The sequence below is a fragment of the Lissotriton helveticus genome, chromosome 4_1, assembly GCF_964261635.1.
Source record: "Lissotriton helveticus chromosome 4_1, aLisHel1.1, whole genome shotgun sequence".
In the NCBI taxonomy this organism is placed as follows: domain Eukaryota; kingdom Metazoa; phylum Chordata; class Amphibia; order Caudata; family Salamandridae; genus Lissotriton; species Lissotriton helveticus.
In genome coordinates, this window is record NC_136063.1 from 1,585,090,646 (window position 1) to 1,585,117,013 (window position 26,368).

Sequence of the window (26,368 nt, forward strand, 5' to 3'; positions counted from 1 at the left end):
AGGGGAGGGCATTCCAAAGTCTGGTCGCCGAATGGGAAAAAGAGCGGCCACCCCAACGGGCTTTGTTAATTTTAGAGGAGGTGGCCAGCTGCAAGGTACCAGACCGAAGGGGGCGTGCTGGGACATAAGGCGTGACCAAAGGGTGCAGAATCGCTGGGCCTACACGGTGAAAGGATTTGTGCATAATGCACAAAGCTTTAAACTGCACTCTGGCAGCCATTGGGAGCCGGTGGAGGTCTTTCAGAGCCTTCCTCGCCGACTGCCGACGAGAGAGATTGAACAGTAGGCGGGCCGCACTGTTTTGTGTGACCTGAAGCCTCTGCAGTACCGAAGCCGGTGCTCCTAGGTAGAGAGCATTCCCATAATCCAGGCGAGAGAGAATCAGGGCCTGGACCATGATCCTCCTCGCCTGGAAAGGGAGCAAAGGGAGCACCCGCCGGAGCATCCTCATTAGTCCAAAGCAAGTGGCGGCAGTCTTAGTAGCCTGGACCGAGAAATCAAGGGCGGTGTCAAGCCAGATCCCGAGGCTCTTTATCTGGGACTTGGGGGCCGGAGGAGCGCCAAGACATGGTGGCCAGACGGGTGCAAGAGCAGACGGGGAGGGATTTCCGAGGAGAATGATGTCTGTCTTCTCCCCGTTAAGCTTCAAACAGGAGGCTTGCATCCATCTGGCAACAGCCTCTAGACAGGGGCCTAAGGTGTCGGATGATCCATCTGCGTGGTCTAACGAGACCACCAGCTGCGTGTCATCCGCGTAGGTGACTATACGCACACCAAAGGGATGGACTATCCTGTCCAGAGGTTCCATGTAGGCGTTAAAGAGGGTCGGGCTCAGGGAGGAGCCCTGAGGGACCCCACACCTGAGAGGGTGTTTGGGAGAGACTATCTCACCCTCGAAGACCTGGAAAAAGCGCTCACTCAGAAAGGAGGTAAGCCAGTCTAGAGCCGCGCCCGACACGCCCATGCCCGCCAGTCGGTGTAATAGCGTGGCATGGTTCACCGTGTCGAACGCGGCGCTAAGGTCTAACAGGATAATGGCCACCTTTCCTCCCCGATCCAAAGTCGTTCTTGCTTCCGCTGTAACCGCTAACATAGCGGTTTCTGTGCCATGTTGAGGGCGAAAACCTGTCTGGGAGGCACGCAACAGACAGTTGGACTCCAAATAGTCTGTTAAGATATTGTTGGCGTGCCTCTCCAGCAGTTTACTCAGCCAGGGGAGCAACGAAATGGGGCGATAGTTGGACAAGTTGCTCTGGTCCAGGGAGGGCTTCTTGAGAAGCGCCCTCACCATGGCGCACTTCCAGGGGAGTGGGACCGGCCTAGCCACGATGGAGGTGTTTAAGGCTTCCAGGATGACAGGACGAATAACGTCCAGTGCCTTGACAAGGATCCGGGGGGGTGCCGGGTCATTGGGAGACCCGGAAGAAACTTTAGAAATTAATCTATCCAGGCTGCCGGCATCAAGAAGCGGAATTATATCCAGTTTGCAGAGAGCCGGAAAATCAGCTGGCTTAGATGGGACGGAGGGGGCGTTGACCGTAGGATTACTAAAAGAAGAGTATATGGTCGAAATGTTCTTGGAAAAGAAGGCAGCTAGCTCATTACAGCGGTCTTGTGCCCCTTCAGCAGTAGGACGCTCAGCCGGGGGTGAAATAAGGGACTTAGCTATCCTAAAGATTTCCCTAGGCGCCTTGGCTGCAGCACTAATTTTCCCTTCGTAGAAGGAGGTTTGCGCCAATTTAATCTCTGATTTATAGAGCCTTATTGCGGACCTATAATCATCTTTCCTAGACAGAGAATGGTCCTTCCTCCACGCTCTCTCTAGTTTGCGGCAATCAAGCTTTAATAACCTCAGAGCAGGAGTGTACCAGGGTGCAACTTTAGGTCTTCTGATGAGTTTACAGGGGCGTTTGGGAAGAACTCGGTCTAGGGTGCTGGAGATCCAGTGATCAAAGTTGCTAGAAGCAGAGGCAGGGGTCAAAGCCCTTCTCGGGGGGTCTTGAGTGAGAGCCATTGTCCAGTCGGTGAGGGGAAGTGAGGACCATTTCCTGCCCATGTACTTGGTAGAGGCCTCACGGGGGGAACAGGAGTTAGAAAGCCAGGTGAACGGTATCAAAAAATGATCAGTCCAAGGCAGTGGAACAGGGGACTCTACATTAAGGTTGGTATTACTGTATATGTGATCAAGGAGATGTCCCTTCTTGTGGGTCGCCTGATGGCCTCTCTGGCAGAGGTCTAACGCTTGCATGTTGGCCCGCAAGTTATTAGCTGCCATATCCTGGGGGTCATCTGAATGGATGTTAAAATCCCCAAGCAGGGTGAGGTTAGATGAGGTCAAGATTGCGTTGGCAGTGAGATCAGTAATTTGAGTGATAAAATTATTCGGGGAACCCGGTGGGCGGTAGAGTAAAATACCAGAAAAAGTGGTGGTAGGGGAGAGATCAAGTGCAAAGTGTAAGCTCTCGCAAGTCAGCAAGGAATTAGGAGTGACCCGACACTTAAAGCTGTCCCTGTATATAATTGCTAGGCCTCCGCCTCTCCCCGATTGGCGGTCGAGGCGCTTAAGTGTATAGCCTGGAGGTGTGGCCCATATTAAGGACGGGTCGTTGTCAATCTGAAGCCAAGTTTCCGTTAAAAATAGGGCGTCAGGATTAAGCTCATCGATCAACAGATGCAGCTCTGTGAAATGTTTGGGTAGCGACCGGCAATTAAGGAGATACATTCTCCAAGTCTCCCCCAAAGGGAGGGAGTCGCTATATGGGCGGGAGGTGCTCCATGTACAGTGCTTACAGTGATGGTCGATATTAGCTGGGGATACAGAATGGCTACAGGAAAGACTGACGGGGGGACGTAAGGAGTGTAACCACGTGGAGTTATAGGCAACTCGAGTACCCACCATGGTGCCGGTCACCACCCCAGACCCGGGCCAGCGAGAAGCGTCTGGACGCGGACTGGCGCAGACTGGCTTCTCTTTGGCGCCTCTTCGGCGCGTATACGGCGCTACCGCTGCGCGTCACCGCTGCGCGGGGTGGGAAGAGGTCATATAGATTAGGCGAGGGTGGAGACTAGCCCGTCAACCTCCCCAAGATGGCTGCCCAGGATGGGACAACCAGGAAGTGGTGTCGCTTAAGCCTCCCTCCACACAATCAGCACAGGCTGTGGTGGACCGGGGAGTAGCGACCAGAAAACAAGTAAGAGCACAGAAATGTAATTTTAAAAACACATATTCTCACAGCAATAGGTTTTTAAAATTGTTAAAACGAAATAGCAGCTTGCAGAAATCCTGGTCACATTCAAGCGCTAGCGCTATGATCTTCGTTTGGTAGGTGATCGTGCGCGCAATATTCCCGCCCTAAAATAGTGAGGGCGAGGGGGGAGACTAGCCCGTCAACCTCCCCAGACGACAGTTCTACTAATTCTTGATTGCACCCCTATCAAAGCTCGCATAGTATGATGAGATCTATCTGTGTGTAGCACACAGCGAACCCTTACCTCTGCCTCCCAACACTTCAGATGAGGTCCCCTGACATCTGATCCTTAACTAGGCACATGTGGCACTTACAACTGGCGCAGCTACAACGATGCAATGCAGATGTACCCACCACACTCCCCCTTCACCATGTAGATACCCCTCAACCCACTCTTTGGGGCCCAGCCACAGTGAGCATGAGATAAGTTTCATATCTCCTGGAACCCATGCCTAGCCTGTCGTAATTTGGCAGCGACTAAGTTAGCATTTAGCTCAGCTACACGAACTTTCATCGTTAAATTGACCGTACTTGCGGGGGCCATTTTGTATTTCCTGGCTTCCATTTTGTATAAACATGCGGCCTCGTGGTCAGCATGCCCTTTTGTCCTTTCTCTGTACCAATGACCATTTACCTTGCCCGGCAACAGGCTATTTTTAGCACTGGTCAAGCTCACGCATGCGTACTTGAACGTTTAGATTAATGAGTGGTCACCTCTTAGGAATGTTATCTACAACTGACCAGTGATACTAAACTCCTCCCACATGTTGGCTGTGTTCCAAAAATGCCCTTATATAATAATAATAATAATAATAAATCCACATTTGTAAAGCGCACAATCACCCGTAAGGGTCTCTAGGCGCTGGGGGCCGTCGGGAAGATTAAGCAAGCTATTGCCCAGAGTCACATGGTGCTGGGCTAATCTGCCGCCGGTGCCGGGGATCGAACCGTGATCCCCAGATTCCGGAGTCAGTCGCCCTGGCCGCGGCGCCACACCTCCTAAAACTGTGAAAAGAGTATACCGCCTACCTTTTTATTACTGTTAAACTTGTATAAAAGAGGTCGCGCACCGATGTTCGGTGTGATACTTCTTGCATTGCCGAAGGGTGCTGTAGGAATGTACCACCACCCCATGGGGTCTTAATAAACTTGTCTTTTGCATTTTCCAGTTTCCGTGCCAACTTCTATTCTATGGTGTTCGAGAGTTTTTACAGAGTATGTAGACCTGACTAAACCCAATACCACAAGCCCTCCAAGCTTGCCTTTTTTGTTTTCTTACCCCGCGTCCCTGTTACCTCCCCTGGTTCTTAACAAGTGGTAAATACCATCCTCCCTGTAATTCCCTCATTGTATCATCACGGTGTATGTTTATTTGCATTGCCTAATGTTGAACGAGAAAAACCAATAAAAGCAGAGAAAAAGTTGGTTTTGAGTGATTCTAAATGCTGGCATTCATAACAATCAGGGCAATAGTTGTGAGGGGCAATAAGTAAGGAAGTAAAAAAAAGAAAGATCAATTCCTGACGAGACAAACCGCTTTGGATCTGCACAAAGATGTTACTGAAATGTACATTTTGTCATATGACTGTATTGCTCCATCATCTATAGGTGGTCATAGCATTGAATTCTGCCAAGCATTTAAGTGGCTAAATAAAAGTGAAAATGCATTGGTTTCAGGTTTGTTTTTTGTTTTTTTTTCTTTTTACAAAACTCCAAATAAATATGGATAAATACAGATACAAATGAGCAAAAACTAAATATAGATAAATACAGACAAAAGTGGAAAAAAAATATACCATAAACACGGTAACTTTAGAATATTTATTACAGAGACAAAAAGTCATGCCCAAGGGAGCTGGCATATTGAGGGGTCTGCTAGTAAACAGCCGTTAACTTGTCAACTGGAATCATAACTCACTTTCACTAAAAGGAAGATGTGGCTTTTTTGATGCTCCGTCTTCTAGATCCTCAAATAAAAGCTTAGCAAACGCCTTAGAATCCACATTAATACGGTCAACTTGTAGATAGTATTAAGGATCCTCTGAATCATCCTTCTTATAGAATCGGTGTAACATTAATCTAGAGTAACTGCTTTTTGGAAAGCAGATCAGAACAGTGAGATCACCCATAAGGACGACAAGGATACATCTATTTTAAATATGGAAGCCCCTATGATCTACACCCATCATCTTCCCGGCCCTCACTATACTGAATTGGGAAGAGAACGAATTCTCCATGTCAAAGGGTATCATGGCTGAATCTATTTTCCTTTTCAAGGGCTTACCTACGTACAACAGTTTGATATGACTGATCCAGCCAGTGGGGCCAACGTTATTTGCTATTCCCAGTTGGTGAATAATATCCAACTAACTGTAAAAGACTAGGGGGCGCTAGAGGGCGCACTGCGGAATGGCTGCCTTCTGAGACGGCTCCGCCGGTCAGGCTCAATCATCGGCGGTAAAAACAGTCATGCGGATTAAAAACTGATCGATATTTGCAGAAATGAACATCGGAATAGATGGTCTCTAACTTGTGCAGAACGGGAGACCTGTGGAAAATCGTGGATGCTGTAAAATTGTGATTGCGGGCTGACGGTGTGGCGGAGACTGAACCACGCAAAATGGCGGTGCCCTGAGGCGCGACCGAACATTGGGTGATAAGGGCTGTCGTGCGGCTCCAACACTGACAGCGGTTTGGTAACGTGAGAGTCTGAATATTTGGCCCCTGAATTGCGCAGGAGGGGAGTACTGCGGAGCACATTGGAAGCGGCATAACTGAGTGCGGACGGGCGGTGTGGGTTGACCGACACAAGCAATATGGCGGCGCCCTGAGAAACGGCTGAGTCGGAGCGGGTGAGAAGCACGGTGTTGTGCAAGGCGCCAGGGACGGCTGTGCTTGCTGGCTTTCCTGCCCCAAGAGAGGAGACTCTCAGTTTATGTACCTCTCGGAGCGCAAAAGCATGATAGGCGGACACGGTGAGGATTTCAGACCCCCTACAAAATGGCAGCTGCAATAACGGCGGAACTGTGACTGGTGACTGCCGCTCTCCAACAGCGATTCAATGCCAGACGTAAATGCAAATGTAAAGCGTTTCCGCTCTGTGCTATTAGTCAGCGTGCCCTACTGCTAGCGAAGTGGGAATTGTGGTGATATGTTGGTCTAGCGGTGCTTTTGATGGCAAGTGTTGCAAATCTACTGCAAACCACGTACCAACTGCGCCACACTGGGATCTGAGGTCTCGATGCATGCAAATCTGAGCAGAGATCGATTTGGTGCTGATGTGGGGCGAATGACGGCAAACAGTGCTGTGTAGCTCCACATATGCAGAATGTACGTGCACGGAAGAAACTGCCGGTGTTGCAAACTGGTGACTACGCGACTAGTGGCCTGCTACCCCAAACTAGATAGAGCTGCTGGAAACCGCTATATGTGTGTAACGGGGTGTATCGGAATTCCCGGGCTTGCGACTCGTCCCCACCGCCTACACATCCCAGAATCCCTCTGGACGCCACAAAAGGCAAGGAAGTGAACGACCCTGCATTTCTATTACCCCCTGCTGTCTCTCTTCCCTCACCACAGGACATGGACTCGAGCATTTCGGATGTGGCTGATGTAGAGTGGCCCTTTAATTCCTGGACGGAGGCCGAGGGGGAGGAGCCGGCATACTACGCATTTCCTTCAAGAGGACCGCGCCCGGAGTCTCAGGTGTGCTTGTTCACCCGGAGGTCGGAAGAGAGGAGCGTGCGGAGTACGGAGCTGCAGGAGACGGAGATCGAGACAAGAGAAGAAGAGATCCGGAGTCGGGGAAGATCGGAGGGGACATCCCGGAAGACGGAGGACGACGGAGAGCGGCAAAGACCACCAGAGGCCGGGGGAGATCAAGAGGAGGATCGCCAGAGAGGAGCTGAGTCGGCGCCAGCTACGGACGGCGAAAAGCCAGGAGGCCACCATTCACACGAGCCGCCCAGCCACTCACCCAGGGGAGGTGCGTGGCTCACTCAGGTGCGTGACCGGTTGCGGGGCTGGGTGGGCAGTAAAGGTACTCTAGGTACCACTCCACGGGAAACCTGATCCACGGTACCCTGTTCCTGTGCACTTTCCGTCCCTCACGTTAGTGCACTGGTAAATAGCTTGAGCACCGGTGATTACTTCCTCACTCCCTTCCCCTGTGTTATTGTGAGTGTACAGAACTCTCACACAGACCTTGTTTTCTGTTTTCCCTTCGGTGGGGAGCCCGAGCCAGCCGCGACGGACTCCGAGGAGGAAGAGCCCACCCCCCGAACACCGGAAGTGATCCGTAAGAAGGAGAGGGTCCATCGGCGGGGACGGAGCCGCAGCAGATCTCCCAGGAGGCCCCCCTCTAGTCGACAGAGCTGTACCGACCATTTGTTTTCTTTAATAAAACCTCAAGTAACCAGAGCTCGGTTGTTGCCCTTTTCTGCCGCGCACCCCACCTGGCCCCCGTCTAACAATGTGACAAAAGATTGAGGCCCAGAGGAGACTTATAACGAGATACTATATGCCTGGGGATTCCATTGGAGGATATGCAAATACGGTGTGGAGGGTTAGTTCCGAGGCAAAACGATTCTGCATACATATACCACTCCCGCTACCAATTGCTTTATGCTCTGAGTTGCGGAGTCCGTGATATCCAACGGATGACGGAGCCACGGCCTAGGGGCGCAGTACTCTGGGAGGTGGCAAAGGCATACAGTACTAAAATCGAACTGTAGTAGTCTGCAACAACCTACATCATAAGCTGCAGTGTTGGCTAGCGGAATCATGGGTAAGCCAGATAGGCAACAGTCCAAGCTGACATTTGAAATGAAACGGCAGGCCAAGGGTGCGACTGCACATTCCGTCACCGAATTTGAAACTGAGAACGCGACGGGTAACGTCATGGAAAATGTTTTTCAGGCAATACAACAAAGTCTGCAAAACATAAACGGGAAACTGGATTCTCTCACCCAGCGGGTTGACAACATGTTGGCCAAATTGGACAAGCAAGGAGAGCGTCTGGATAAGGCCGAGAATCGTATTACTGCAATAAAGGACGAAGCACATGCCACGACTAGTAAATGCGCAGACATGGAGATATTGTTGGAGGTTATAAAAAATAAAGCGGAAGATTTAGAGGCGAGGTCCCGTCGCAATAACATCAGAATTGCGGGAATTCCAGAGTCCACCAACACAGGACGGATGGAAACCTATGTGGAAGATATGCTTCACTCAGTGTTTGGTGCAGAAAATTTCTAGACGGCCCTTATAGTGGAGCATGCACATAGATCTTTGGCTCCACGGCCACCGCCAAGCGCTACTTCGAGGCCCATTGTCGCCCGTATCCTTAATTACAGGGATCGGGATGCAGTCCTGCGGATGGCACGGGAAAAACATCAAATCGCCCGTATCCTTAATTACAGGGATCGGGATGCAGTCCTGCGGATGGCACGGGAAAAACATCAAATAACCTATCAGGGCAACACCCTAGGATTTTACCCGGACTTTATGATGACAGTACAACTCGCACGAAAGGACTTCAACCCGGCAAAAAATAAATTACGTGAATTGGGTATAGAGTATGCTATGCTATACCCAGCTCGACTGAAGGTGACGTGGGATGGTCGCTCTACGATTCTCCAAACACCAAAGGCAGCCCAAGACTTCATTAAAAAAATTGCAAATAAGCATAAAGAGCAAAAACGGGCTGAACAGAACCAAGATTCGGAATAAGCAAAGACCGACGGGGGTGTATCCCTAGATCCCTATCGATATGGACTGTTGGGACTGTGAGGCTCATTGTGGTAATGGTCAGCGACGACGGAACAATAATGCTGTTTATTAGGTCCATGGAACTGGAACTGAAGGGGTTTCGTTGCATGAGATTGCTGCTGGACAGATACGCTACCTGGCCTGCATCGAGTCACAAAAGAGATGACCGGACACCATGCGGCTAGACCACCTATTTCTGGTAGAGAATGGTGATGCTGGAACTCTCGGTGGTAATGTATGCAATGGTTTTATAATGTTCTGTATTAGGTGGGGATAAGAATTGCCGTGTCCCAGGCATAGATAACAGTTAACTAAGCCTAAACTACTCTGGGAAGCTGGCCACTTGACAGCTACATCAAGACGAACTAAGAACTAAGCAGATCTCAATGAACAGTAATAAGTTTGTATCAGGGAGCTGAGGATGAACTGAGGCGTCTATTTGGGCTCCGAACGCACCGTACTTCTAGGAGAATATACTATGGCATTCACTACTTGAACTACTAAGCTGACAGCTCCTTTGAATTGTTCTGAAGTTGAGAGGGGGAGAGAAATGCTTCTTTATATTGTATAATACTCAGATATGCATAAAAGTTAGGAGGTTACTGTGATAACGACTATGTTGTATGAAACGTTAAATCTGCATTAATAACGTATAACTGACCACATCCACTATGTTGGATGGAGTGGTGTGCATTCGGCGGACCCCCATGAGGGTGTTCCCCACGAAGTACTTTGTTATGTTGTCTTCTTACATAGGGGACTGTCTTTGGCATAGTTGGGATGCTGAAGTGGGTGGTAGGTGGGCGGGGGAGTTGGAAAATGTTATGCAGACTGTGGTACTTGAGATACATTGCGGATATCCAGACTATTTTCATGCTGTATATTGTTACCAAACTTTTCCTAAAAAAACATGAGGCGCAAGCTACGAAAGTTACACTATCTTGCACTATGTCTTAATGACTAACAGATGACCACTAATAACTTGCAACCAGCGCATTAGAACTTGCAACCAGCGCATTAGAACTTGATCACTTGGAACGTCAGGGGGCTTAACAACCCGAAAGAAATCTGAAAAATCTTTGTATACTTCGACAGGCTTCATATTGACATTGCCCTTCTACAGGAAACACACCTTGCACCTCACTCTAACAGTCAAATCGGGCGTAAATGGGCGGAGACAATACATAGTTAGACATACTCCTCCTACTCCAGAGTGGTTCTTATCCTAATCAAAAAAGGGATGCAATTCAGTGTAGAAACTACTATCGTTGATGACCTGGGGAGATACTTCATTATTACAGGGAGACTCAGAGGGCAGTGGTTAGCATTAATGAATACATATGGCCCAAATATTGACAACCCTGATCTCTATCATGCGATCTGGCGCAAAAACAATGATCTATCAGACAGGACTTTACAGGGGGGGGGGAGATTTTAATATTGCTCTGGATGAGCATCTTGAGAAATCGGGCACGTCAACAGAACCGCACCGAAGGGCAATGGGTAAACTCAAAGACATGACTGAGATGCACCTTTTTTTTTTTATTGTCTTTATTGAGATTTTCAGTCAATCCAGCTTATACATTGGTACAAAACTTATATCAGCAATATATATTCTCACGTTTCTACAAGTCAATTGCGGAACAAAACATACGTAAAAACCAAGAACAAGGACCGGTCAGATCCACATGCATATCCAACATGCCAATATAATACAATGAAAAAGAAGAAGAAAAGGAATTGCAAATGCAGTTCAGGTCATTCACAGTGGGGCATGGCATAATATACATCCCAATAAACCGGCTAGATGCCAAAAGTAGTTGAGGCACCATATGTCTACTAGTATGACGTGCCTTTGAGAATTGCTAGCTCAAGGTAAGGTTACAGTAGGAAGAAAAACCATGCAGGCATGCAGGCATCATTCATTTACCACCGAAGAGTCAGCTGTATCAAGGGGGTCCACCCTCGTCCGTGCCCAAGACAGAAACGGCTCCCAAATGTCCCTGGGTTTAGAGGCAGCTGGCATCAGTTCCCAAAACGTGGCCAGCTGTGTCTGACCATAAGTCACGTCCGCCAGCCACGCCTGGAATCTAGGAGCTGCTTTCCGCCCCCAGCATAAAGCAATCTGTCTTTTAGCATATAACAGCAGGATCGCATGTAGCTTCCTCACCGAGGGTACAGTATCACATACAAGGCCTAACAGACCGTGGTGTGGGGTGGGGATATCTGTCTGTCCAGAATCTGATTTATGGCTTCAAAAATCGCACTCCAGAAACCCTGCAACGTAGAGCAGTTCCACGCCATGTGTATAAAACTAGCAGGTTCATACCCACACCTCCAGCATCTAGCGTCATCTCGGAGGTTCATGCGGTGTAGAGTAGTTGGTGTTCTATAGTATCTATGCAAAAATTTTAAGTGCAATGACCGAGATGCACCTTAATGACATTTGGAGAACCGGGAACCCAGGGCGTATGGAGGCCAAGCATTCATCAGCGGCACATAATAGTTGGTCTCGTATAGACTACTGGGTGGGAACTGACGACGCGGTGTTGTGGACGCGGTCTATAAATCACTTACCTAGAACATTATCAGATCATAATCCAGTATTACTTTCCGTGAATATACCACATTATACACCGCCCCCTATAGTTGGAGATTTAATGCGAAAGCGTTGCTAGATTCAGTTTATACTGATACCATTAGTCAGGCTATAACAGAATACTTTGAGTTAAATGAACCAACCACTGAAGATCCTAGCCTCCTTTGGGAAGCTTTTAAAGCTACAATTAGGGGAGTCTGCATAAGCACCAACGCGGGCATTTTGAAGGACATACGTAGGCAACTTAGTCTATGGGAAGACAAACTAAAACTGTTAGAACGTGAGTACGAGAGCACACAAAATGCTAAATTATTAGGTGACATAAGGGTTGTATTGTCGGATCACCAGTCATATGCGGAAGATGAACTCGAATATATAGCTAAACGACAAATTCAGATCCTACAGTGAAGGAGGTAGACCCGGTAAAGTATTGACATCTAAAATCTGTGCGGGACGTGCGCCACAGACAGTCCTAGCTATCAGTGATACAAATGGAGAACTACATAATGATGCACAAGGGATATTGCAGGAGTTTATGAAAACGTATGGTGCATTATACACATCACAGCCCACTGCCTCACCCTCTGAAACCAACACAAAGAGAATATCTGTCTCAACCAATAACAGTGGAGGAGGTAACAGAAATCATTAATACGCTTCCCAATGGTAAAGCACCAGGCCCAGATAGGTTCACCTGTGAATTTTATAAATCTTTTGTTGATCAGTTAGCGCCCCATTTGGTTGCGATGTATGGTGATGCCCATGACAAGCTATTATTACCTCCCACGTTGAGAGAAGCCATGTTGATTGCCCTCCTAAAACCAAACAAAGACCCAGAATAGTGTGACTCATATTGACCCTTATCACTAATTAACGTAGACACAAAAATATTAGCTAAAATTCTAGCTACCAGATTACAGCCACTAATATTGCCGGATCAGTCAGTGTTTATACCCTCAAGGTCAACAGGTCACAACACCAGAACACTTTTCGCCCTTTCGCATTATTTAATTCCAAACACTCAGTGGTGGAGAGTGCAGTCGTGTAGAGCGGAGTGCTTCAGAGTGCAGTGATGCACAGTAGAGTAGTGTAGAGAGCATTAGTGAAGAGTAGAGTGGCGTAGAGTTCAGTAGAGGAGAGTGCAGGCAGTGTTGTAGAGTGTTGTAGAGTGCAGTGTCGAAGAGGAACAAGTTACTTCCCTTCAGTAACGATATATCTGTAAGAAACATAGGTTAGTTATAGATTCTACGTCAGGACCGGAGGCTCCAATTATGCTACTCTTACTTCGCTTTATTCATTCCATAAAACCACAGCATCCAGAAAAAATGCAATATCTTGATCTTTTCCGAACAACCAGGAAAAACGATCATTTGTGCAAAAACGTACACAAGTCCATGTTATGAAACTTCAAATCCCATCAGGCCATAGAGGACTGCTACATCCTTAGTTCTACCACAGTGTCCATGCAGTGTAGATAGCCCGTCCATCTTGTCTGACCCTCCTCTTTCTTCGCTGCTTCACAGCCAGTTAAGTACTCCTCTTGGTTTTCTCTACAAAAGGATTGTATATTCTGTATATCTGGGACCTGAGCGGTTTTCTTCCGTTTTCGGGTTCCGGGGTATTGTGTTCTTGTATATTGTTGTGTTGTTGGTGATTCGTATCACCCCCACTGATACCCTTCGGCCGCTCTCAACTTGACGCAGCGTTTTTTCACCGCTAGGGGGAGCTTGGACCACGAGCCTTGTCCCCTCTGCTGGCACACCTTGATGATCTACGGGGTAGTATTGGCCCATTTTTATTAGTTGTACACCCCGCTGGGGCTCCGTATCGCAGCCTTGCCGCTTTAATTGCCTGCGGGTACGTTGGGAACAGTTTATACTGACAGGCCTTACAGGCCATTTCTGAGTGCGCGCTGGGTGGCGAGCCTGGTCCCGGTCTGTAGAGAGGGACAGCGTGCACTGGAGGCTGGTGCCACCATGATTAGCGCTTCTTTGAACCGCATGTAAACCCTGCAGACCTCTGTCCTGCCCATATTTTGGTCTGTCACAGCAGACTGGTCACAACTATTGGGTTACCCACCTGCCCCTCAGTGGCCCTTGATTCCCTTTCTTTGTTAGGGGGTGATTCACAGTTCCTGCCATGGACCAGGGAGAGTATTATGAGGAGGAGGAAGTACAACAGTCCCTTCCTTTAGATGATAATTTTTCCGGCGCAGTGGACGGCTCCATTTACAGATGCGTTAATGAGGTCGTCGGCCCTATGGAAGAGTGTCTTACTAATCGCATCATTGTAGAGTGCGCAAAACTAGCGCAAGCCCACCTGTGGACCCCGGTCCCTGCCATTACCCCAACACCTGGGGAAAGTCCCCCCGCCTCGAAGATCTTTCCCAGTCAAACCAGTTACCCGCGCCCCATCACCTTCTCAGTAGCGGATGCGCAGCTGGTCGACGACGAAGTGGCCGAATTGCTACGCAAAGGAGCCATTTGTCGGACGCTCTGTACCCCAACGGGTTACTCGGCAACATTTTACTGGTGGAAAAAACCGATGGGGGGAAACGACCGGTAATAAACTTCAAATAATTCAACGGGTGGCTTGTGTATCAACTCTTCAAGATGGAGGGGATCCATCTCCTCCAAGACATACTCCTACCGGGCGATTGGATGGTCCGACTGGACTTAAAAGATGCCTATCTAGTAATTCCCATTCACCCTCCACATCAGCGGTTCCTCCAATTTTGCTGGCAGGGTCAGGTCTACAAGTTTACCGCCCTTCCGTTCGGTCTTTCGTCTGCACCTTGGTGTTTCACCAAGGTGCTTCACCCAGCGGTGATGCTCCTGAGGAGCCAGGGTATTCGATGATTTTCTATCTGGATGACATCTTACTGATGGCACAATGCCCCAAAAAGCTAACTCTGCCACTGCGGCAGACAGTCTCCCTTCTACAAGGATTCAGATTTGTCATCAACGGGGACAGGTGAGTTCTCTCCCCAACCCAGAGGAAAGTGTTCCTTGGGTTCGTGGTGGATTCAGTCCGTTCCTCCTTGAGTCTACCATCCCAGAAAATGGCCAAGATTCGACATGTGCTAAAACAGACCATCACGAAGACCCAAACCTCGCTCCGGCAGATTGCCCAGGTAGTGGGCCTTCTCGTCTCGTCCATCCAGGCAATCTTCTCCAGACCCCTTTATTTTCGAGCCCTACAACGCCTAAAGGCGTACCACCTCAGAAGAGGTTTATCGTATGATCAATCGATGCCCCTCTCAGAGGAAGTGAAAGAGGAGAGGTCTTGGTGGCTCACCCACATGGAGGTGTGGAATGACCGGGCCTGGTCATCGAATCAGACGCAAGCAGGTCTGGATGGGGCACCCGTTGCAGGGAATTCTCCACCGGAGGCGTCTGATCATCGGAAGAGCAGCAGTTACACATCAACTACTTAGAACTTCTGGCAGGGTCGTTCGCAGTCCGATGCTGGACAAGGGACAGAGTCACCTCTTGTGTCCTGTTAGAAATGAAAAAAGTTTCGGCAGTTCGCTACCTCTATCATTTGGGAGGCCCTCGCTCCCCTGCCCTAGCAAACTTGGCGAAGGAGTTTTGGGACTACTGCCTGAGCCATCACAGGTCTGTATCGGCGGAGTATCTGCCGGGTCAGGCCAACCAAGTGGCGGACTAGCACTCCAGGCATCTGAGGGATTCCAGCCTGTGGAAATTGGACGCACAGACCTTCCAGTGGTTGGACGATCTATGGGTGCCGTTTACAGTGGATCTGTTCGCCTGGCGTCTGGACCACCAACTCCCAAGTTTTTTCAGCTGGAGGCCAGACCATCTCGCGGAGGCAACGGATGCCTTCCTTCAAGGCTGGAGTCAGGAGACGAGTAACGCTTTTCCCCCATTCTCGATGGTGGTGCAGACGGCGGCCCAGATCTGGCGACAGAGAGTGGAGGTTGTAGTGGTGACCCCGTATTGGCGGTCCCAAGTTTGGTTTCAAGTTCTTCTGGAACTTTCCTGACATTTTCCAATCCTACTCCCCCTGTTTCCTCACCTCCTCCTGATTCCGAACGGGGAATGTCACCACCTTGTCACCAAGGGGTCTCTCCACCTCATGGCATGGCGGCTTTCAGGTGTTGCTGGTCACCTTTCAGGATCGGCTGAGATGCTCCAGTCCAAGGCCTGGACAGACAGTACCTCAAAGCGCTATTGATCAGCCTGGACTAAATGGATGCTTTGGGGTCTTCTACGTGATTTGGATCCCATGGTCGCAGGCGTCGTACTGGTCTTGAATTTTTTGGCAGAGTTGCCAACTGATGGCCTGGCATACTGGTATATTAATGCAATATGATCCGCAATTTCAGCGGCCCACTGCCCAATTGAGGGCACCCAGATCGGGGAACACCCTTTTGTTTGCATGGTCCTTAGGGGTATCCGCCTTTCGTTGCCTCCGGAGCCACGTTATTCTGTCCTGTGGGACGTCAATCTGGTGCTGAATCTCTTCCTTCTTGGCAACCCAATAAATACCTTTCATTGAAGGAAATTTCTGCCAAGCTTGCAATGCTACTTTGCCTTGTTTCCTTCCGCAGAGTGTCGGATGTTCGGGCATTGGACATCTCTGCCAGGGTTTTCTCCCCGGAAGGGGTTACATTTACAATAGGTTGTCGTACTAAATCATCATCTAGAATGATCTCATACCCAGCTTTTACTGACGTGCCAAAACTGTGTGTGGTGAATTGCTTAAAAGTATATGAGGATATGACACTTGAATTTTGCCCTCCGGGTGAACAACTACTTTAAGGAAACCCCACAAAGCGGTCCCCTCTCCCACCATAGACAGGTGTGTGCGGTGGATCATGCAAGAAGCAGGGATTGATACGAAGCAGTACGGAGCTCATTCAGCCAGGGGTGCGATAGCTTTCAAAGGTTTTTCCGTGGGAGCCTGTTTAGAGGATCTCATGCGCGCTGCAGATTGGTCATCAGATTCCACTTTTAAGCGGTTTTATTTCAAACCGGTAGTGGACATGGCTCAGTTAGTGGTAAGTAAGCTTTGAACTAACATAATCGGAGCCTCGGTCCTGACATAGAATCGAAATTTGCTTAGCATAGTAACGGTAAGTTTCAATTCTATTAAGGACACGGAGGCGAGGATTATCCCTCCCGATGTACGTCACAGTGCGAACCCTCCCGTAAGTGTGTAAGTAATTAGGTTTTTTGCAAATATTTTCTTAGTAGGTTAAATGTTGTAAATGCCGTATTAAGTGATGGCTTGTGTTTCATATTCCTCACTCTACTGAGTGGTTTCACCCGTCTCTTTATGTTTCAGGAAATGACGGTTCAAAACAGGATCAGTGACTTTTTGCCGTGACTCGCGCGAAGAAAGAGGGTGAGACAAGATGGAGGGGCTATCTACACTGCATGGACACTGTTGTAGGACTAAGGATGTAGCAGTCTTCTATGGCCTGATGGGATTTGAAGTTTCATAACGTGGACTTGTGTTAGTTTTTGCATAAATGATCGTTTTTCCTGGTTGTTGAGAAAGATCAAGTTTTTGTGTTTTTTCTGGCTGCTGTGGTTTTATGGAATGAATAAAGTGAAGTAAGAATAGCATAATCCTCGCCTCCATGTCCTTAATAGAATTGAAACTTACCGTTACTATGCTAGGCAAATTTTGATTCCTTACCTGGCTTCAGACTAGATCCGGAAAGTTTTTCGACAGCAGTACCCCTGTGCGTCAGACGGTGGCGTCGGTCCACTCTGCGTTAGTCGTTGTGGTCGCCGGAATGACATTGTAGTAGCTACATAGACGCCACCCTCGCGTGCTGAAATCAGTTCTGTACACGACTTTCCACGCCAGAACTGCAGAGCCATGCAAGACACTGACCACTGGTGCACAAAACTAGGGCTCTGAAATGAAGTCCTTAACCCTAGAAGTCAGTTCCCAGAATTGGGAGAATGGATGGGGCGGTAAGGAATCTAGACCTAACCTATGTTTCTTACAGATATATCGTTACTGAAGGTAAGTAACTTGTTCATCAGAAAGAAACTGTTAGTTATAGATTCCTTACCTTAGAATAGATATCCCAGCAATACCAACCCCTGAGGTGGGTCTGCAAACTAATTTCACACCAGGAGTCCTGGAGAACAGAACAGCCAAAGAAGCCGTCTCTTCGGACTTGGCTATCCAGGCAGTAGTGTCTAGTGAACGTGTGCAGCGATGCCCAAGTAGATGCCTGATAGATTAAGGGGGACTCCATGTCCCAAAGCGGTGGTAGCTGCCATCGCCCTGGTGGAATGGGTGCGCAACCCCACAGGAGGATCCTTCTTTGCCAAGGAATAACAAGTTTTAATGCACAAAACAACCCATCTAGAAATGGTCCGTTTGTGCGTGGTCCAAACTTTTTTTTCGCACAAGTACCCTACAAAGAGCTGGTCATCCACCCGGAGTTGTTTTGTGCAATCCAAGCAAAAGGAAAGCGCACGCTTTGGATCCAGATGGTGGAGCCTCTCTTCTTATTTGGAACGATGCAGAGGCATAAAGAAGGTGGGCAAAGTGATGGTTTGTCCAATATGGAAAGGAGTAACCACTTTGGGAAGGAAGGAATGACGAGTTCGTAGGACAACCTTGTCCGGGTGAACAGTCAGAAAAGGAGGCTTAGAAGAAAGTGCTTGGAGCTCACTTACCCTGCGCGCAGAGGTGATGGCCACTAGAAAGGCAGTTTTTAAAGTTAGAAGCCTGAGAGGACAGTTATGTAGCGGCTCAAAGGGAGCACACATAAGATATTGTAAGAATCAAGCTCAAGTTCCACTGAGGCATTACGAAGGTAACAGGAGGAAAAAGATAAGCAATGCCTTTGCGGAAGCGATTTACAACAGGGTACTTGAAAAGAGAAGGCTAATCAGGAAGACTAAGAAAGGCTGAAATGGCCGAGAGGTAGCCCTTAAGAGTGTCCAGAGCAGAGCCCTGCTGGGCAAAAGAAAGGAGGAACAAGAGGACCTCAGAAAGGGGATCCACAGCCTTTGCTGTGCACCATGCCACGAATTTGTTCCATCTGCAGGCGTATACCATCTTAGTGGAGGGACGCCTGGCTGCCAAGATAAAATCACAGACTTCAGGAGGCTGGTCAAACGACATCAACTGCCGCCGCTCAATCTCCACACAAGGAGGTGGAAGCTGGACAGGTTTGGGTGGAGGACCGTCCCCTGCATCTGCGACAGAAGATCCTCCCGGAGAGGCAGTCGGATCGTAGGACGGATGGCCATGTGTAGCAGCTCGGGATAACAGACTCTTCGTGCCCAATCCGGAGCCACAAGAAAGACTTGGGCCCGGTCGCGCTTGACCTTCTTTAGCAGTCTAGGCAGAAGTGGTAAAGGCAGGTAGGCATTTAGAAGACCGCAACTCTACTTGTGACGAAAAGTGTTGCCTAGCGAGTGGCGAATTGGAACGCTGAATTAATTACATTGCGTGTTCTCTTCGATGACACAAAGATCTAACCAAGGCTCTCCCCGCTGTTAAAAGAGATCTTGCACCACTTCCGAGTGAAAACGCCATTTGTGATCCATCAAGCAAACCTGCCAGGTGTTGAACTACCAGGGATATGCCCTGATGTTCCAGCCATGTCCAGTGGTGTAGCGACATAGTGTCCACGACCCCACCCCTCCTTGTTTTTTGCAGTACCAAATGGCGGTGGTGCTGTCAGTGAACACCTGCACTTCTCTTCGTCTTTGAGTGCAAGACGAATCTCCTAAAGCTCCAGAAGGTTGATGTGGAGCCCGGACTCCGCAGGAGACCAGAGGTCTCTGATCTCCGCCTCCCCCATGTGGCCGTCCCATCCCAGAAGTGATGCATTGTCACCACTGTGAATTCTGTTTCGGGAAAGGAGAGGGATCTGCCGTCGACCCAATCCTGGATTGTTAGCCAACACTGCAATTGGTGTGCAGTGCCCTCCGAGATCTGGACAGAATCGGACAGGTTCCCCTGATGTTGTGCCCACTGGAACTACAGAACAAAAAGATCCACCCTCAGATAAATGTAAAAACCATGTCCTCCCAGATTAGACTTCTTTCCTACAATGGTGGGAAAAACACACAGTTTGTTTAAATACCAATCACGCACCAAAAGGGCCCTTGGTGTCATGCTTCATCATAGGGGTATTCCTGCCCCTCTACGGGACGGGGCGTGCTACGACCTACGACTACGCAGGAACACTGTTGTTGTGAGACGATTATGAGTCGTGTAGGAGTGTGAGTGGAAGGGTCAGGAGTAAATGGACCGTTGGTCAAAAAAAACTTTAATATACCTTTGAGCTGGTATTATTAAAATATGAGGAAGGAGGTATGTTGCCTCAATGAGCCGTGCCTCCTATGTCTGTCAACATGTTTCGAAGCCCTCCCCTGGCTTCTTCTTCAGGACCAAAAGGATCCCTCCGACACTCACTTACTAACGTGGTGCGTGATTTGCTAAACTTATCTGCAATATGTGTTATTGCAAATAATGGTTATGTGAAGCGCATGTGAATTTTCACTGCACTTTATACAATACCTAAATAGGTATCTGACACCGTTATTTGATCGTAAATGAGAAAATGCCCACATGAGCCTGTTACAGGTGGGAGGGGTGCATGTAGTAGCAATTACTCCTGGGACACTGCCCCGCAGTGTCTGGCCTCCCCACGGCTCCGCTGAACAATGGAGGACGATTAATAGTTGTTCCCGAGGGTGATTACGGGCATAAGGTGTTACACCCATCCTCAGCCGGAAGGTATACCAGAAGCCCCTTGTGTGATGTACGCTAGTGCGCCAACTTCTGGTGTCAGCCCCCTTGCCCACTGGATCTTAAGGTCCTACTGCAGGCCTGCATATGCCACCGGGCATGGTCCACCAGCAGGATGCAGGAGGCCATCAAGATCAGGGTCATCAAAGATCAAGGGGGGACAGCAATACTTATTTTGCTTGACCTCTCAGCGGCCTTCGACACGGTCGATCACTCCATCTTGATCGACCGTGTCGGAAACCTAGGCATTCAATCTAAAGCCAGGGACCCGATTGCCTCCTTTCTCTCAGGTAGAGCACAGGCAGTAGCTTTAGGTTCTTATAAGTCACCTAACCTGATGCTACCGTGTGGGGTGCCGCAGGGATCGTCGCTAAGTCCGACACTTTTTAACATCTATGTGTCGGACTTGGCCAGGGTCATCAAAGAACATCAGATGACCCTGACCTCCTATGCAGATGACACCCAGCTTGTGCTCGCAGTTAAGAACAATGGGGTTGAGGTCGCAGCCAGATTCCAACAAGGCATGCTTGCAATCAGACTGGATGACAAGTAATTGTCTTAAATTAAACTCAGAAAAAACGGAGGTTATCATTTTCGGGAATCTTGTTCCGGAATGGTCATCCGTTTGGTGGCCAATGTCCTTTGGCACGCCCCCTTCCCCAGTATCCAGGGTGAGAAATTTGGGGGTTGTCTTTGACGACAAGCTTAACTTTGCGTCTCATGCAAATCAAACTGCAGCAAAGGCATTTCAAAAACTAAGAATAATTAGGAAAATCATGCCATTTCTTCCAAAAAGTGCAGCAAAAACAGTGGTAAGTACTTTGGTGCTTGCATCACTGGATTATTGTAATGGGCTGTTTATCAATGCTCAAGCACGAGTGACTGCTAAATTACAAACCGTACAGAATGCCGCAGCGAGGCTCCTGTCGGGAACTCCCAAATTTGCGTCCATCAGTAAAATTATCAGGGAGTACCACTGGCTCACTATCAAAAATCGTACTAAATTCAAGACCATGTGCCTTACTTTCAAAGCACTCCACAATCAAGGCCCCCAGTTTTTGAAAGACCAACTAATTCCATACTGCCCCAGGAGACCGCTAAGATCGGGAGTTAACCACCAACTTGTGGTTCCCCGCACCAGAACGGTGTCCTGGGGAGACAGACGTTTTGTGGTCTCCGCAGCCAAAATATGGAATACCTTGCCTATTAATATCAGAACTAGCCCCAGCCTTTTGCAGTTTAGGAAAATGTTGAAGACATGGTTGTTTAATCAATAACTTAATAACCCAGTGTCAACCTGCAGGTCCTTAAATTGTTGTAGGAAATCATAGCGCCAAGACGCCTACGGGCATTTGCTCGCGCTTTATAAGTTGTAAAAATAAATAAATAAAGAGGGTCATCCTGACCGAAACCCGGGATAGAGGCTGAAAGATCGGAATCATAGCCCGAATATCCAGGCCTCGCTGTTCAGAAGGATAGACCCAAAACTGTGTTGTGTCCAGAACCGCTACGATGAAGAGGAGCTTCTGAGAGGGAGTCAGGTGTGACTTTGGCAAGTTGGTGGAGAACCCCAGCGAATGCAGGGTGTCGGCCGTAGTCTGGAGGTGGGAGACAACTGCCTGGGGCGAACCCGCCTTCAACAGCCAGTCGTGGAGATGGGGGAAGACTGGAACCCCTGATCTGCGCAGATGAGCTGCCACCACCGCCATCACTTTCATGAACACCGAGGGGCGCTGGTAAGGCCAAAGGGGAGCACTGTAAACTGAAAGTGCTTGTGGCCTACCATGAACCGCAGGTAACGTCGGTGGGCCGGCAGGACAAGGATGTGAAAATAAGCGTTCTCAAGTCCAACGTTACCATCCAGTCTCCAGGGTCGAGGGCAGACAGGACCTGAGCTAGCGTCAACATTTTGAACTTCTCCTTACGGAGGAAGCAGTTGCCATTCCTGCGATCCAAGATCGGACGCAGGCCTTTGTCCTTCTTGGGCACCAGAAAGTAGTGGGAATAGCAACCACGACCTACTTCTGGGACACGAACTTGCTCAATGACTCTCTTAGCCAAGAGTGCTGAAACTTACTGTTGGAGAAGGGCCAGATGATCCTCCGACATGTGATGGTACTGAGGTGGCATGACAGGAAAGGGAGGGAGTAGCCCCTTCGGACTATTTGCAAAACCCACCTGCCCGACGTGATGGTGCCCCAGTGGGGGAGGTGATGACGAATCCTGCCGCCCACTGACGTTTGGTGGCCCTGAAAGGTCGGACTAGGTTTGTTTGGAGGCTGCTGCAGAGGGGGCTGTGGTGGATTGGACCGCCCACTGGCCTCCAGAACCACAGCGATTGTGCTCACTTCCCCTGCCACGCAGGGTCTGAACAGCTTGCACTGGCCTATGGCTCTGGGCGGGACGGGGCGGGGCACCTCTTCCTTAGCCGCAAAAGGCAGACTGCCAAGCGCGTGTGGTGGAGAGGCCCAAGGACTTTGTCGTAGCCAGACAGTCCTTAAAGCTCTCCAGAACGTTGTCTGCCTTGTCGCCAAATAGGCAACGGCCATCAAAGAGTGGATTAGATATCCTCTGAAAAAACGGTCAACCTCAACCAGGCATAGAGTCGAAGGGCTACAGACGTGGAAATCGTCCAGCCTAGTGAGTCGGCGGTATCCAGCCCACAGCGGATGGTAAAATTTGCTGCGTCTCGCTCTTCGGCAACCGCAAAGGAGAGTATGGCCCGGGCCTCCACCAGGCACTGGGGCAACACTTGCGCTACCATATCCCACACGGAGTGGGTGTAAAGGCCCGGAGCCGGGCAGTGGTGTTGGGCAACCATCCTATCCACAGGAGCCCCTGTGTTGGGCCTCGACCAGGTGCCCAAAAGGATGTTGGTGAGGGCTTCATTAAACGGGAGCAGCGGCTCCGAAGAGCTCACTGCCGGTTGAAGCACCTCTGCGGTACGGCTCCGTGTCTACATTGGGATGGAGGCCGGGGTCAACGCCGGCTGGGGACACAACCGGCGTCGGCTGCGGACATGGTGCCGGTGGAGTCGGCGCCGGGGGGGTGTAATAAGGTCGACCGGTGCCAATCAGGATCCAGGCCTGGATACAAGGGGACCCTGCAGTACCTTCAAGCCCTGCGGACTCTGCCGGAGGGCCTGGGCCTTCGACACCTGCAGAGTCAGGCTGCCCAAAGATGGCATGCATCGCTTCGTAAAATTGGCGAAGCTGGGCAGGGGTCGGTCCGGGTCCCAGGAAGGGAGGGGAAACCCAGAGTCAACCCTTCGGGCTCCGCACACGGAGCCGTGGGAGGGGCACCCTTGTCGCTTTGGCCGACTGACGGGGAGAAGTCGAAGAGCGACGATGATTCTTCCACTTCTTCTTGTGCTTCAACTTACCTGACCCGAGTCCCTCGACCTCCTACGCAACCGGGAGCTCGAACGGCGCAGAGCCGACTGCCGGGCTTAAAGAAGCTTCCGGGACCGCTCCTGCAAAGACTTCGGATTCATGGTCCGGTAGACGGAGCACGACTTGGGATTGTTATCACGCTACAGGCACACGCGGTGCGGATCCGTCACCGACATCAGTCGGCTACAGGAACCGCAATACCTTGAAGCCGGGCATCCCTGACATGCACCAGGAGTTGAAGACTTGAAAACGGTGTCGACAAAAGTCGGCAAAAAGTCCGTCAAAAAGTGACTGGAGGTACCGCTCTCTCCGGATCTGCGCTGGCGAGCACAACGCCAACGACGAATGAGGATTCAACTGACGCCAACTTCCAACACGCAGGGGTTCTGCTGACGAAAAACTTTGCAGATCCAATCTGACGCCTGGGAGTAATTCTAACGGTACAAAAGGGGGTAGTAATTCTAAGGTAGGAGATCTATAACCAATTGTTTCTTTCAGATTAAAATGGTTTAGAGTGGCATAGAGTGGAGTGGCATAGATTGCATTTGCGTAGAGTGCAGTTACGTAGAGTGCAGTTGCGTAGAGTGCAGAGGTGTAGAATAGATTGTTTCAGGGTAGAGTGACGTGGAGTAGAGTGCAGTGAAGTGGGGTAGAGTAGGGTAGAGTGCAGTGGTACAAAGTGAGGCTGCATAGAATTCAGTGGAGCTAAATGCAGCGACGCAGAATGCAGTGGAGTGTAGAGTGGTGCATTGTAGAGCACAGTGGTGCAGAGGGGAGTGCAGTAATGCAGAGTAGAGAGGCGTAGAGTGCAGTAGTTTAGAATAGAGTGGCACAGAGTGGAGTAGCATAGAGAGGAGTTCAGTGGTGTAGAGTGTAGCAGCAAGACTACACTACAGTGTAGTAGAGTGCAAAGGCAGAGTAGACTGTTTCAGAGTAGAAGGAAGTGGTGTAGAGTGGAGTATTGTAGAGTGCAGTGGTGCAGAATGGATTAGAGGAGCGTATAGTGGATTGGTGTAGGGTGTAGTGGCGTACAGTGGTGAAGAGTGCAGGGGCATAGAGTTGAGTGTTACAGATTAAAGTGCATTGGCATAGAGTGAAGTGGCATACTGTGCAGTGTTGCAGAGTGGCGTACAGTGGAGTGTGCTAGACTGGAGTGCTGCAGAGTTCAGAGGCGTGGATTGGTGCAGAGTGGAGTAGAGTGTGGTGGCACAGAGTGATGTAACGTGGAGAGGTGCAAGGTAGAATGCTGTTGGGTGGAGAGGTGCAGATTAGAGTGGAGGTTTATATAGTGCAGAATGCATGGTGTGGTAGCACAATGCCATTACAGATAACACATTTGCAACTGAAATGACCATTACATATGTACAGACGTGCAGTTTGACTTATAAAACTCTACAGCACACAAATGATAAAATGTGGAATTGGCATCCACTAGTGTATTGGTTTGTTTTGATCATATTCAGGTATTTATTTCCAACATACTTTAAAATTAACAAAAAATGTGCTTTATATGTGCTTTCCTAATTCTGAAGTACTTGGAGTTCATTTAAATGGGGTTATGTTCTAGAAAAAAATAACTTTCCTACCCCCAATATCGAGCAAGATTGTAACATAAATCCTTTCACTTTGAAGTCAGAGAAAGAAAAGTAAAACACCAAGCTCCCCGGAGGACAAAGCCTGACATTTCGCTAGGTCTTTAAATGCACTGCAAACATGGCAAGATAAGAACACAATTTACAAGCCTGTTTACAGATGGATTGCTTGTGGAAGAATACAAAGGAGTTGGTGTGAAAATGCTTTGCTCCTGGAGAGGGACAAACTCGCCCTGGACAGTCTAAAAACAAATAAAGCCAGCAAATAGAAAGACAGAAAATGTGAGGTACCAGCCAAAAAGCCATGGTGAGAATACATTCCCACAGAAGCTCTCTGAATGTCCCCAAGATGTCTGTAGCATACCAGACAGCAGGTAGGCTTCGACATAAAAATGTCTACAATTATCACTGACTGGGATTCAGCATACAAGAAAGACTGCTTGTTTTGCTTCTTTACAGCAGCAATCAGACACTCTCCCTATTATTGAGACCTATTGCCAAACATCTCTCTTCTAATCACACTTGGTGTCGATTCTTTCTTAGCGACTTAGAGCCACTTTTAATCAGGCATTGCCACTGGGTTGCGGCACTGTAGGTGGCAGAGCACTGTGGGGAATGTCACCAAACAGCATATTTAATGTATGCAAGGCTCAATCCTAGGCAGCACGAGCAACTCAATGGAAACCTAGGTGCAATATGACAGCCGGGTACTGAAAGCAAAGTCAGCACCACAGAAGGCATTCTAAGGTCTGGGTGCTCCAGTGGGGGGATGCCGGGATTTCATGCCTGAATCCTACGGATTGCTACCTAGGTCAGGAAAAAGAACCAGCCAGTTATTTACTTTTTAAGATTCTTTAAGAATGGGGACAGGCTACTTAACCTGATGTAAACTCCTTTGCATTCTTTTATAAAATGGCATTTCTTAGTTCTCTTCTAGTATTAATATTAAGGAATCATTTAGGCAGCCCAAGTACATGTTTAGAATTCGTTCTTGTTATATGTGGTTCTTTA

General features: G+C 49.1%; 1 protein-coding gene and 1 long non-coding RNA gene across 2 annotated transcripts in view; one reads left to right on the forward strand and one right to left on the reverse strand.

The window, feature by feature from the left end:
• CDK13 (cyclin dependent kinase 13) overlaps window positions 1-26,368 on the reverse strand; it is a 777,929-nt gene that overhangs the window by 663,211 nt on the left and 88,350 nt on the right. The window lies entirely within an intron of this gene.
• Window positions 1-26,368, forward strand: part of LOC144829258 (uncharacterized) — a 72,002-nt gene that overhangs the window by 45,440 nt on the left and 194 nt on the right. The window contains exon 2 of the long non-coding RNA XR_013610619.1: window positions 16,927-16,986. This is a non-coding gene — a long non-coding RNA (uncharacterized LOC144829258). The remainder of the gene's footprint in view (window positions 1-16,926; window positions 16,987-26,368) is intronic.